This window comes from Arctopsyche grandis, chromosome 2, assembly GCF_051622035.1.
Source record: "Arctopsyche grandis isolate Sample6627 chromosome 2, ASM5162203v2, whole genome shotgun sequence".
Taxonomy (NCBI): domain Eukaryota; kingdom Metazoa; phylum Arthropoda; class Insecta; order Trichoptera; family Hydropsychidae; genus Arctopsyche; species Arctopsyche grandis.
The window spans coordinates 18,749,374-18,763,953 of NC_135356.1; positions in this window are offsets into that span (position 1 = coordinate 18,749,374).

A 14,580-nucleotide genomic window follows, 5' to 3' on the forward strand; every position below is an offset into this window, starting at 1 on the left:
ATTTTCCTGTAAGGCCTTCCTGGTATATATGTAAAATAAAATAAAATAAAATTAGAATACACAGAATATTTATCAGTTATTCGTTCTAGTGGATAATTTATCTATTAACTATCAATTAAATCGATCCCAAAATATAGGTATATTTAGGGTAAGTTGAAATTGCATGGCATTACTATTTCCAGACGAATTTTCTACTGAAAATGTTCGTTTCGTGATGTTCCATTTTGGAGCTGGTCCACCTATTGACACTCATGTACATATTATATTATACCTGTAGTGTAATTACCAATTTCAAATATTCAATATATACGAATTTGATGACGGGTATAATTTTTCTGATATTGGTTATCAAAATATCGTTAGCTCAACAATTATTTGTACCCTCTGTTTTAATTTATTTATAATATTCAGGGAAATAAAATTTCGAAAGGGGAAATATCAAGGTTGAAAGTTTTCTCAGCCCGTTATATATTCTTGCACTGTTCCTGTTCTGTCAATGCATAATTTTATGACTGTATAATTTATCAGTCGGCGCTGGAAGTTGCCAGTAAAAAGTTTGCACGATTTATCATGTATGGACATATAACAAATCACAGCTTTAGTTCGCGCGTGAAAAGAGGAAAATTCTTATGTATTTTTTAATAGATATTGTGACGTTGTTACACAAAACTTCTTTCAATCAATTTATTGTAGAACTGACAATCTTAAACTGAGGCACATATGTTGTTATTTTCTGTACATAAGTTCGATAATCATCCGTTGTGTCAAGTGTGATTATTTATTTCCATTGACCCATTTATGTCAGTACAATAACTGCTTTGCTACAAAGTATAATACAGTTGAAAAGTCGGGTTATCAAAACTGATGTGTATTTCATTTTCAGAACGACCGATGATAGTAGAATTAAATTTATAAAATCGTATAAATGTGTAACGATGAATAATTTATTAGAAAGTTCAACAAAAATTTTAATCACATTTTCAAGCTCTTTTCAATATCATGAATATTTATGTATGTATACAAATCGAAGTTGAATGTCGTTATCGCGTAGCGGTAAATCTCCACTGTTTTCGTTTCTGTTGTTGTTTTTACAATTAACTCTCGGCTGAAACTTTTTCAGAAGTCTTCCTTATTCATAATATTATAATTTTTGTATGTGTGATTTTCTTATGAAGCTGTCTGCATCGACTGAATATAATAATATTGAAATTATAGCAGAAAATTGAATCTATAAATTTGTTTTAAATGCTTTTACGAACATAATAATATTAAAAATTGTTTATCGCGTTTCCTCTAAAGTAAAAAGAACATTGCATCATTAACCATTAAGAGCCAGCAGCGTGGCTCGGTCGTTAAGCTTCTGCTTAACACTGAGAGGCGCCGAGTTCGATCCCTTGAGCTGACCTCGATTGAAAAGAATTTTTCTGAGTATATCTGTAATGCTGCTGGTCAGACCAGGATTTGTGACTCCTGGTTGATCGTTTCCTATCAGAGTTTGCCAATTTTCTCTGATTTCATTGTTGAAACGATTCCCGATTAAAAATTGGCTAAAAATCCTTCCTACCCACTATGTCACCACTATTTGAGTATGATTAATGTAAATATTACAGTAAAAATGTATGTACAATTCATAGATGTCTCGTTAATTGTCGAGTTTAAGTCAGTGTCTCGTAATTTAGCGACTTATATAATAAAAAAATGCTGTATTGTTTGTAATTTGGCCCGGAAGGCGCATTGGGGTTTACCTGTAATGCCTTCCTGGTATGAAATAAAAAAAAAAAATATATATATATAAAAAAAAAAAAAAAAAAAAAAAAGATTCACATATATGTACATATACATAGGTAGATACCGATAGGAAGAATAATGATTTATGTTCTTGTATATTTATTTCTTTATAGTGACCATTAAATGGTGGAGTTAAATTAGTGATTGCATGGACATAAATCTTGGCATAATATGTACTTGATAATGGCCTATATCGTAAAATTTTGCAATGCAGCATTTGTTTTCTTATTTACGCATCAATTTAATGCTGATATGAAAGAATAATTGCGGGTTTTGAATTGAATAATTTCGACGCACGTATTTATACGATGTCTCAGTAACTAAGAAAAATCTTGACGATTTAATTAAAATCGGCGATATTCGGCGATAAGTTGTTTCAACATACACGTTGATCAATCAACGTTGACCTTTTTATAAAACCCTTAACCTTCTTTTTGAAAGTCATCTTAAAAGCCAGGATTAGGAGTATATCTGTTTTAGAGTGATTTCTAGTTTGTCGAAAATTTTAGATATTTTTGACATTCCAAAATAATCAATCGATATTTGGAACATTTTTCTTTTAGGGTCGTATTAGTGTGAACAAAAAACCCTTCGAAGGTTCGGTAATATATGCAATTGTCCAACAACGTGAACCTTTAATATTATAATGTTGGCGTTAATTGAATTAACAACAATGTACATGCGAATTGATCAGAATTCATCGTATTATTAGTGTATTTGACAGGTTTTGAAAAATTAACACGTTCGTTGAGAAATGTAGATTTTCAATTTGAGATCGACCATATACTACATACATATATATGTATGTACATATGTACATATTTGAAAAGTTTTGTCTTCAACGCGAATCTGAAAAATATCAGACCAAATACATCTTTTCCGCATTAAATTATAGCAGGTTCTAATAAATGAAATGACTGTATTTTAATAAATATCAAAATCGAAATGACTACACATGTTCGTATGTATGTACAGACATCTATTTAGAATATAGCGCAAATGCGTTAAATAACGAAATGACATTATGATATGCATTGTGTTTTGATAATTTTCCATGTTTAAGGTTTGTGGGGTTTGAGTATGAAGTATTGAATAATTATTTTCGTCTTATTATTCCATATCCGATCATTCTAGCTATGATGATTTGTCTTAAATCTTTTAACCACGAGATTAGTCTCATTTGCGTACTTAAATAATGATGTGCTATAAAGATAAGTTATGACGACATATGTACGTACATAACACAAGAGTCGATTTCAATTCGTAATTTTGAAATTTAATTTTAGTATCGTATGTACATATACATATATGGTATATTGATATTTGACTAATTTTTAAAACCATTATATTTTTAATACTTCAGTCAGATGTACATATGTATGTATGTATGTACATATATTTAGATTATAAAAACTCTTAATTACGATTTTGAAGCTAATTTGCTAAGATAATATACGAAAGAATATAATATATACATATCTATTATATAATACATATATTAAGTACATTGTACATACATATGTATATATAAAATTAAACGAGAACTGAAGAAAATGATTGTAATACCGGAATTCAAAAGCAAAAAAAAACACAATAGATTTTTTTACATTAAATATGTATACACTTAACCATATCAAACTACGCAAGGTTGTGTGCATTTAAAAGATATATAGTCTTTCTCTATTCGTAAGTAATTTATGCTTTAAATATATGTGTAATATATATACAAGGCACTGCATATAGCATATAGCAAAAATATCATATTTTTTAATATTCATATATAAATAACAATAAATAATAAAATTACTTTACTTTACTATAAAATCTAGCTTCGTATTTCCATTATTTACAAAAGAATTTATAACATCGTCAATTTTTACATCCATATCCCTATGAATATTTAAAAACGCTAAACCTAATAATTTATCTGGACCTATTCTATTTCAATTGTAACTCTTTAATTTCTTCAAACGCGATAAACTTCTTTCCGTCGAAACCACGCTCACAGGTACCGAAAATTAAACGATAATATCGAAAATACTGTTGGATAAATATCCTCGTCAAGATCAAAGTGTATCTTCTAAAGTAGAGTATAGTTGCGATGTTTCAGAATGGATGAACTGTTTCAATAACATAATTTCCCCATTCAATCGATAACTGATATTTTCTTTATCTATATCGAAGACATTGGCAAATTATGGCATATATTATATCATTGATTTTCATTTTTTTTTCTATACATTGCTATCAAGTTACTTGGAATTAAAACGTTTAAATCTATTATATAAATCAATTTATTTGATAACCGGTGAATTAAATCTAACATAACATGGGAATATACATATGTATATATGTAGTCTCTTTATATGTAGTCTTCTGAGCCTGAATTCACAATATTATCTTTATTCAATTGACGTCTTGTTTGTCTCACTTGAATATCTATTTATATTAAGTAATTTAGCTATAGATAAAATAAATTTGGAAATTGAAAGAAAAATCATGTATTCATGTTGCCGTTCCAGGTCATTAGTTTCACAAAAGAGACCGATAATTTCGAAAATGTACGAATTCAGAAATCCTGCTATGGGGTGTAATTACCCCCATTACCCTTCCCCCCCGTGGATTCGTCTTTGTACATATGAATATTATATGTGAGTTACGCCTTCACATAATATAATAAAATACTGAATTATATGGAAGCGATTTCAATTAATAAATGCTATTATATTTCACAGACATGGAAAAATAACATTTTGGATAAGGTGAAGGATATCTTAATGCTAAATATACATTTGGACTAGCCTCCTTTGTTATAAATTACTATTTGTTTGTAGTTCAATATTTTTAGTGAAAATTTATATGTATGCACATCTTTATTAGAGTAATAGAAATAATTTAATAAATTTAAAGTAAGCCGTATTGATGCTATCAATTATTAAATCTGTTGAAATGTGATATTTTACAAGAAAATCGCAGAATAATCGATCAATATTATTTTCCACGTAATTGGGTGCCTGATGTTGTTCTTTTTTGAGATGGCACGTAATTGAAACATATTGATACAAGATGTAGCTTGTAAACCTCGTAAAACCAACTCGGGTCAAAAATAATATTATATTATAGCTACATATTATATTTCGAATCCACCAAAATTTCAATACAATAACTGTAAAAGTAAGGTATATGAAAACAGTTTTATTCTCTCTTTATCATGAACAATATGTATTTTTGGTTTTCCGCGTTATACAAGATGTACGATGTAAATACATATATGTACATACGTACACAGGTACGATCTTTCGCCTTCACCCTTTCCTATTCCTCCCGTTCCACCGTTCCTGCCGTTCCACCGTTCCTCCCCCTCCTCCTAAGTCCCCTGCGTATTGGAATTTTGGTTCAGTACCGCGTTGAGTGTTGCTCTAGCAGTAACAATGTACGTTCGTCAGTAGAATTTTTCTTTCAACGACTTTAACTTTTTATTAGTTCTTGTGTTTTCTAAATATCTATATGTACATATTATAAGTATATTTGATAAGTTGTTCTGTTAAGTTTAGTGCGGATAGTGTCGTGATCATAAAAGTGTTTGAATAATTTGAGACATAGACTCTGAAAATACGGTGATAGCCATGTATCAATTTGTTTTTAGGATGCCTTTGATACCAGGTTGGTAATTTTTTTATTGGTTTATGGAAGTTATGCATTGAAAATATTTTAGTGGTGTATGATATACAAAAACCTTGTATTAAATTATATTCTTTCCCGTCGCTTTCCTCATGTCTGAGGGTTGTGATTTTCCCGTCTTTTGACTTCTGTAATGCAGCCCGTCATTGTCTTTCAGCCCTCTCGACACCCCCGTAGCTCACAGTGATTCGACAATGACTATACTAAATTATACTATAATTTAATATACTAAATTATATAATAATTTCATATACTAAATTATATTATAATTTCGTATAGTTGACAAGAATTAAAAAAAATCTTTTATTTCCTTTCGATGATTGCACGAAGGCGAGAAAATGTTCGATAAGGTGCATCGAAATCCAGAGAATTTTAGAATTTGGAAACAGTCTTAATTAGGAAAGACGTTATGTGCGATAAAGAACTCGTAAAGAAGTATGAAAAATATTAAATAATAAATTTTAAACTGCCAAAGTTTGAAAGTGGCCGATTTTCTTTGGTTTAAAACCGCCTCTTTTTTATTTTATATTCGGCTTACTTTCTTCTTCTTTTGTCGTTTCTTAGGCATTAAATACATTTTGAAATGTTATTGATTATGAGTGAATATAAATACAGAATATATCACCGTGTGGAAAATAGTGTGGAATAAAATTATTTGTAATTTGATTTGGTTGTTTTGAAAATGAATAATGAAATTAAATAATTTGTGGAAGGAAATTTCTATTTACATATTTATATGTACATCATTGAAATTATTTTTGGTGAAAACTAGAATTATCCTGATAAAATTTTAATTGACTTTTTCCTTTATAAAGTGAATGAATGATTTTTTTTCCATTACGTACTCCTTCACTTAAGTACGAGATTAAGAGACTATAGTTCATATATGTATATGTATGTAAATATGTCTTTTTTATATGAGCGCTGTCTTTTTTTGTTAATTATTGTCCTTTTCGATCTAAACATTATCATTACGTACTCCTTCACTTAAGTACGAGATTAAGAGACTATAGTTCATATATGTATATGTATGTAAATATGTCTTTTTTATATGAGCGCTGTCTTTTTTTGTTAATTATTGTCCTTTTCGATCTAAACATAAATAAATAAATAGATAAATAGCGATCAGATAATGAATCTTTTAAAAACTCACATTTTAATTGCTATGGTGTTATCTGGTGAGCAATATGATAATTGTAAACTTGCATCATCCAGAAGTCTTAAACGAATTGAATTAATAGTAATGCATCTGTTCAGTCTAAACGTGGTTTCAATCAAGATAATTGATTAAATAAATTCTCACCGTAATGCGATTTCATAATTCTAGAAATTTATGTTGACGATACGTTTTCAGTTTGTAACCTTATTATTAACGCATGTTGTTTTTCCTTGGCGCAATTTGATATATGTATATTTACGAATGTATGTAGGTACATATAAAGTTTCAGAACCTGGCTATTTGAGGGATCCTTGTCCGGACCTCGGACTGACCGATTCTGGAGAAAATCATAGCAATAATATATCTTTTTAAAAATTGGCGATATGATGACTGGTGTTCGCTATAGACATTTGGAGAATTTATTCGACGCATAGTTAAATATTTTCGAATGAACAAATTTTCGGAAGTTTGACTTATTGCGAGTGTCAAAGATGCAGATCTCCGAGTTTCATTGCGTTTTCTATAATTTTTGGTTTTCATATTGAACGAATATGGGCTACGAATTAAACAACCACTATCTGTCCTTTATCGTTACCTTATTTTGAAAGGGTTCCAACTGCACTCGTTCTAACTGCTAGTTAGAATCTTTTCAAATAATTATCAATAGATGAAATTTTGTGATCATGAGAAAATTTGAGCGTGAGATTTCAATTGATTTTTTTCCATTACATATTATATTTTGCAAAAAATTGTCAAAAGACGTTTTTTATAGTCAATATTTCGAATTAAATTTTTCGGAAGTAAGTTGTTAAATCTTCACAAATTAACTTAAATATACATATATGTATATAAATATACATACATATGTATATGCAAATTATCTTGATGATGTTCTATATGGAGGAGGATTTTTGTAATCAACTTTAGACCATTAATACTGATCAATTTTTTCTAAACATAAATATTTCCGATGAAAATTCAATATTCTATCATAATTAAAATTGACCCCTCCCCCCCCCTTCTTTCTCCAAAAAAATATTTACAAAGTTTTGGAATTGTTAGCGAGAATCGATAAAAGCTACATTATATGTATAAATATTGGATAAATACTCTGTTATAATAATATACATAAATACATACAAGAGTATGTGAATACATCTATATATATATATATATATATATATATATATATATATATATATATATATATATATATATATATATATATATGTATATATATAGTATGTGAATATATACATATAGGAGTATGTGAGTATATACATATGTTGTTTTTCCTTTAGTCTCAGCTATTCGTATGATTATCTGAAAATGGTCTGGATTTTACTTACATATTTCAGTATTTTGATATCACTTACGTTCAATGTATATTATATACGCAGGTGATGGATGTGACTTTGGCTTTTTTTGACAGGGATACGCCTTTGACAAAAATCAAAATCATATAATATAATGGATAGTAAAAATGGATGTTTTCTTCATATACGTATTTCCATTGAAATCTGAGCCTTGAAAATTAAGAAGTTCGTGAGCGACCTTTTTACTTACCCCTTATTATTTAGGCGTCAGTTATCCAAAAACTCTTCACCACTTCTTCTTCTTTGTTTGAAAAAATGTCTTTGTTTGAAAAAATCTTCTTTGTTTGAAAAAATGTATCTTGATACGAAAGATAAAATAAATATTATCCGAATTTAGCAAACGTAAACAAGAGACTTGGATTTTGTATAGATACACGTCTGCTGACAAATCCCCCCCATTTAAGCCCCCCCCCCTTCTCTGGTCTGCGCCTATAACATGAATAGTATCGATATGAATGGATCCGAAATCAATAAATTCAAAACCAAATGACAACCGTTGAATTAACTGATGCGTATCAAAATAAATAAAATCCATATTTCGAATTGTACACAGGCAGCATTTTAGAATAGGGAGCTGTCAAAGAATCAAAAATACCAACTCTACCCACTGACTGATCCACCACTTTTATCAGTCACTTTGATCTACGGCAATCTTGCTCTCTGATGCAAATGAGCGTTGAATTTCATACGTATTGATTTTATAAATTCAGCAGTTATTTACTCAGTGGCTAGCCTTTGTTTTTAGCGACAGAGGTTCCGGATTCGAACCTCAGTTGATAATTTCAAGTATTTTTGTCGTGCCCTGGTCAAAATTGGACCATTTGTGACGACCAAGTCGATCAGAGTTTGTCAATTTATGTGATGTAATTGTTGAAGCGGTTTCTCAAAAATTTGCTGCTTATTTTGCATTGTTATGACTGTCTGATTATGAATTCAAATTTACATATATCATCATATATATAATAGCAATATTATAATATATCAATAATAATATATCAATAATATATCATCATATATATTATATAATAGGTATAATAGAGCAATCATCTGTGTATGTGTGTGTGTGTCTGTGTAAGATAACGCTCGCCGTTCTATATTAGTCGTTTCGATTCGACTTTCCTTTATTACGTTACAGCTAAAACTCTGCCAACAAAATATACCAATATAATAACAAGAGAAAAAACATCTATAGAGTAAACCTGGGGCAAATGGACACCCCCTTAAGGTATGTGACCCTCTCCACCAAGTTTCACCGTCAGTCGGTCATTGTTAAACGGCATCGTGTGCGCAATATACTGACTGTCAGTTTAAAAAAACATAATCCACCGATATCAGCTGTTTTGATAACAAATTTTGGTTTTTCCCCGATTCACGCGTGCTTAGTAGGCGAGTCTAAGCGTCGTTTAGCAAGATTTTCACAGACTTGACTTGAAATAAAGTATAGTTGAAGTGATCGATTTTTGTGAGGTTATGTTTCTATTGGATCACAGTTACGTTGGGCAACCGAGGAGAGAATTTAAAATGAAACAAGTAGTGACGTCTAGTTATTATTTGACTAAATATCAAATTTTACTCCACGGGGCATATGGACAGTTACGAGAAGGGGCAAATGGACACATTTTGTGTCGGAAGTATTTCATCGATTTGTAGGAATCCCATTTCACCAACAATCAGAAAATAACATATTAACACTATAGCGGCCGCGCAGTTAAACTGTTGAACGTCGCCAGGGGCCGGCACAATTTTTTAAAAAATAATTAAAAAAAACTTTATATATATTCGCATGTACATGCATATAAATCCGTTTCCGTTCCCGTTTTTGGGCGATTTTTTTCACAGTAATCTTTCCGGATATGCACAAAACGAATCCTGTAAGTTTCATCGTAATCGGTTGAGTAGTTTAGGAGCCCATACTAGACAAACAGACAGACAAACAGACATTCAATTTTATATAAAATAGTGTAACGTAGAGATTAGGTCGGTGGCTCGTGAACCGATGGCTTACGAGCGCTAATCACCTAATCTCTAGTTCGCGCCAAAATGACCTCGCCGTATGATTGAACCGTATGCAACGGCCAATGGGATCGCCCCACTCATCGACCAATAGTTTACATGTGTATGTATGTAGGTGTGTTGTGCCCAACGGGTATAAATATGGGGCGCTCTCAGCCTGGATTCCATTCCGATCAGGCACAATTTTAATAATGAGAATCAAACGGCTGGAGAGGACTGGTGCAGAAGTTTTATGAAGCGCTATCTTCGATTAAGTATTCGTGTTGCTGCAGGCTTGTCGCATGCACGGGCAAAAGGGTTGACCCGTTCTGCTGTAAATATTTTCTATGACAATATGCCAGATATAATTACGAGCTATGAACTATCCAATAAGCCCACGAAAATCTTTAACTGTGACGAAAGTGGTTTACAATTAATTTATAAACCAAAAAAAGTCATCTCCGAGCGTGGTAAACGAGATGTCTTTTGTCAAACAAATGCAGAAAGAGGAGAGACAGTATCTCTCATGGCTTGTATTTCTGCCGCAGGGCAACAGTGAAAAAGGCAGAATCCGAATTATGAAGTTGGGATGCCCGGTGGCACGAAAATCGTTTTATCTGACAGCGGATATATGAAAGCACCTTTTCTAATTTCTTAGACCATTTTATTGGTCACAAGCCACCGGGAGCAACAATTTTGATCCTGGATGGACATGGGTCACACTCTTCTGATCCTGATTCACTAGAAAAGGCTCTAGTCACAGTGGCGTAACTACCGCGCCCGCAGACCCCGCAATGCGGGGGGGGGGGCGCCGCAAAGCGGCGTTCCTTTTTTGCAGATTTTTTAATTTGTTCTGTAATTTCTTTGCAATAATTTTTTTAAAAACCTTAACAGATTGTGCACTGCTTGTTGGTCGTCCAGATTAGACTCTATTAATGCACTTCGATATATACATATGTAGGTACATACATATATGTACAGATGTTTTAAAATTTCTTACAGAAATAATTTTAAAAAGTAAAAGAAATGATGAACAACCAAAAGAAAAGTGACTAAAAAAGAAAATGGAAAGTTTCGAATTTATTCTCCTACTCCTGCTTCTTGAAAAATTCTTCGGTTTCTCAACTTTGTTTCAAAGTTCCTTCAATCAAAAAAAGCTGATGATATCAGTGCTCAGTCTATGATTAGAAATGCATATTGCGAGATCAGTAATTTTAGAAACAAATTTGAAGGATTCGTAACAATTTCAACAATATTAGGGTTGAAGCCAAAATTGAATCTAAAAGCATGTCGATGAACTTAGTCATGATATACGTACGATTCCAGGATCCATTAAAAGAAATTTTGAACAATTTTTAATGCGGCACTAAACGTAACCTAAGTGCAAATGAAGGTTCGTATCACGTTATTTAAACATTGTTTCAAAGTTCGCTTTCCTGCAAAACAATTATCAGATGATATATCATGTGATATATATATATATATATATATATATATATATATATATATATATATATATATATATATATATATATATATATATATATATATATATATATATATATATATATTAATGTATATATATATGTATATCTATATATATAAAAATCAATGTCTGTCTGTTTGTCTGTCTGTCTGTCTCGAATCGGCTCCTAAACTAAAGAACCGATTACAATGAAACTTTCAGGATTTATTGTATGCATATCCGGAAAGATTACTGTGAAAATAAAAAGGGAAAAAACCTCTTACTAATAGTAATATTCGTAATTACATTTTATCGACGCGAAAGTATGAAGCGCCAGTGGGTAGTTAAGGAAATGTTTACGTTAGCAACCGACTTGCGCGCGCGTATTGCCAACGTACTAATACATTTCGTACCACTCATACCAACCTGACATTACGTACCACTCATAACAATCCTACATATCTATATAAATCAGTGTTTGTCTGTCTGTCACGTATGCGTTCCTATACTTTACTATATTTTAATTTGATTACTCTAGCTGTATTACCCAGCTTCCCTCGGTATTTGTAATATAAACCGCATAAACATGACTAATCAAATAAAAAAAATGAATAAAAAATATTTTTTTTTTTACTATTAGATTAGTCATGTTTAAGCGGTTTATATTACAAATACCGAGCGAAGCCTTATTTTAAAGATTAATTTGAAACTGAAACATTCACTTATCGAAACGCATCGAGAAACGGAAACGGGGACGGGAATTGCATGCGTTATTGAACGATGGAACGATAGAACTTTCAGGATTTATAGATTATTTATATGCATGTCCGGGAAGCTTATTGTGAAAAAAATCGGCAAAAAACGGGAACGGAAACGGGAAAAACGGGAATGAGTGGCATTGATTCGCAATAATTTCAAATATTTTTATGGTAAAATAAACAAATAATTGAATAATTTCAAATGTGTTTGAATCACAAATCCACTATGCACACATGCGGTATATATATATATATATATATATATATATATATATATATATATATATATATATATATATATATATATATATATATACCGCATGTGTGCAATCATAAATCGGCCGCTCTTTAATGTCATCAGCATTTGTATATGTAAATCATATTAATTCGGGGTATATTGTATATAGTGTTGAAAATTTTAATAAAAATAAAAATTAACCAGAAAAACAGACAGAAAACCAAAAAGTTTAGTTCTGAGACGACGAGAGAGACTAAGTGGTCTCAAGTTCATTCATGAAAATATATTGTTTTTACCCCCAATCCTACATCTAGGACATTGTTCTTTCGATGACCAAACAATAGAATAGTGATTAGCATATAATACTTTGAACAAAGTGGTCACGGGTTCAAATCCTACTGGTTTTTGTTGGCCAGACCTTGGATTTGTGACTCCAGGTCGATCGTTTCCTATCAGAGTTTATAAGCCAATTTATCTGATTTTCATTGAAACGCTTCCAACAAATTGGCAATCCTACCCATTTTCTCGTAAAATCTCGAGTTTTCAGCAATCTTGAATTTTGCTGAATTGTATAAAATGCTGCCCAATTTAAAATTTTGACCATAAATGTCTCCGTGGACGTTAATTGATATGTATTTACATATGTACTTTGTATAATACTAATAATATTTATAATAACATCAAATGTACAATGTTTCTGGCCAAGAAGGCGCATTGGGGCTACCTGTTTGGCCTTTCTGGTATAAATTAAAGATAAAATAAAATAAAATAAAAATACTCAACATCCTTTAACCCTTTGAATGCTCACCAACGCCGATCGGCGTTTTGCCAACTAGTCCATAGGCCTTAAAAACGCCGATAGGCGTTACATTTTCAGCATGTACAAAGTAAACAAGAATACTACGCTAAGCATCGTACCCGGTAGCATCGAAAAAAAAGCATTGGACATGGTTCGTGTAATCTGTGTCATTCATTTGTCAACGTTTATAAAGACTGGTTTACACTGAAATTTCTGAATTTATAACCATAGCAGACTTTCCCGATGGAAATCCCTAGCTGCTGAGTATTTTAGATTGTGGCTTGGCATTTAGATTGTGAGCATTTCATTTTAACAACAATGAAGAAAATTAAACTAGCTTTGGAAAAATACATTCATTAATAGACCTCTTTTATTTATTTTATATTGTTGCAAGATATATAATATTAGAGTATAAACACACCTTTACAAAACTCGAAATCCTCAACGATGGTTATCTAGGGTTTGTTTGGATTAGCCACAATTTTTATACCTGCTTTCTATTGGATTTATAAACAATTTTCAATTTATAAACAAATTTTCAGCGTGACGGGCTTTCAACAAAAAATACGTCAGCACTCAAAGGGTCAAAGGGGAGAATTTCGACATTTTTGTAAATAGGTATGGCGAATGGAGCCCCTCCTTGTAGCATTAGTCTGCATTTTAAATAAACATCAATTGCAAAATTTTAGATAATAATCAACATTTAAAAAATCTTAACTCTGATTGATTTGCAGTTATATATTATTTTTATTTTATCTATGTATTTAGGTAAAAACAGTCACATACAATTATTTAATAAAACACATATAAACAAACAGACCTAAATTACAATAAATTTTAGCAATCTTATGAATAAATGGCAGTTGAAATTAAACAATATATTTAATAACTATGAAATTAACAATATACTCAATAACTATGAAATAATAACAATATACCAATGCAATAACAAATCTATACTATAAACTATGAAACTAATATGTACATTGTACATATATACATGCACCGCTTGGCCGCCAGCACTCAAAGGTTTAAGAAATACATCTGGCAGTCGCAAAGATAATATAACATAAAATACCTATGTAGCTCTACACGGACCAAAGCTATACCTTCACTCTCATTTCTTTCGGCCGCCTGTGTGCGTTGCACACATTTCCACATATGGTAGGCGCGACCCTGCCACAGCCTCTTTACTTTATTTTATTTTGTTTTCGAAATTATTTATTTATTTATTTATTTCATACCAGGAAGGCATTACAGGTAAACCCCAATGCGCCTTCCTGGCCAAATTACAAACAATACAGCATTGTTTATTATATAAGTC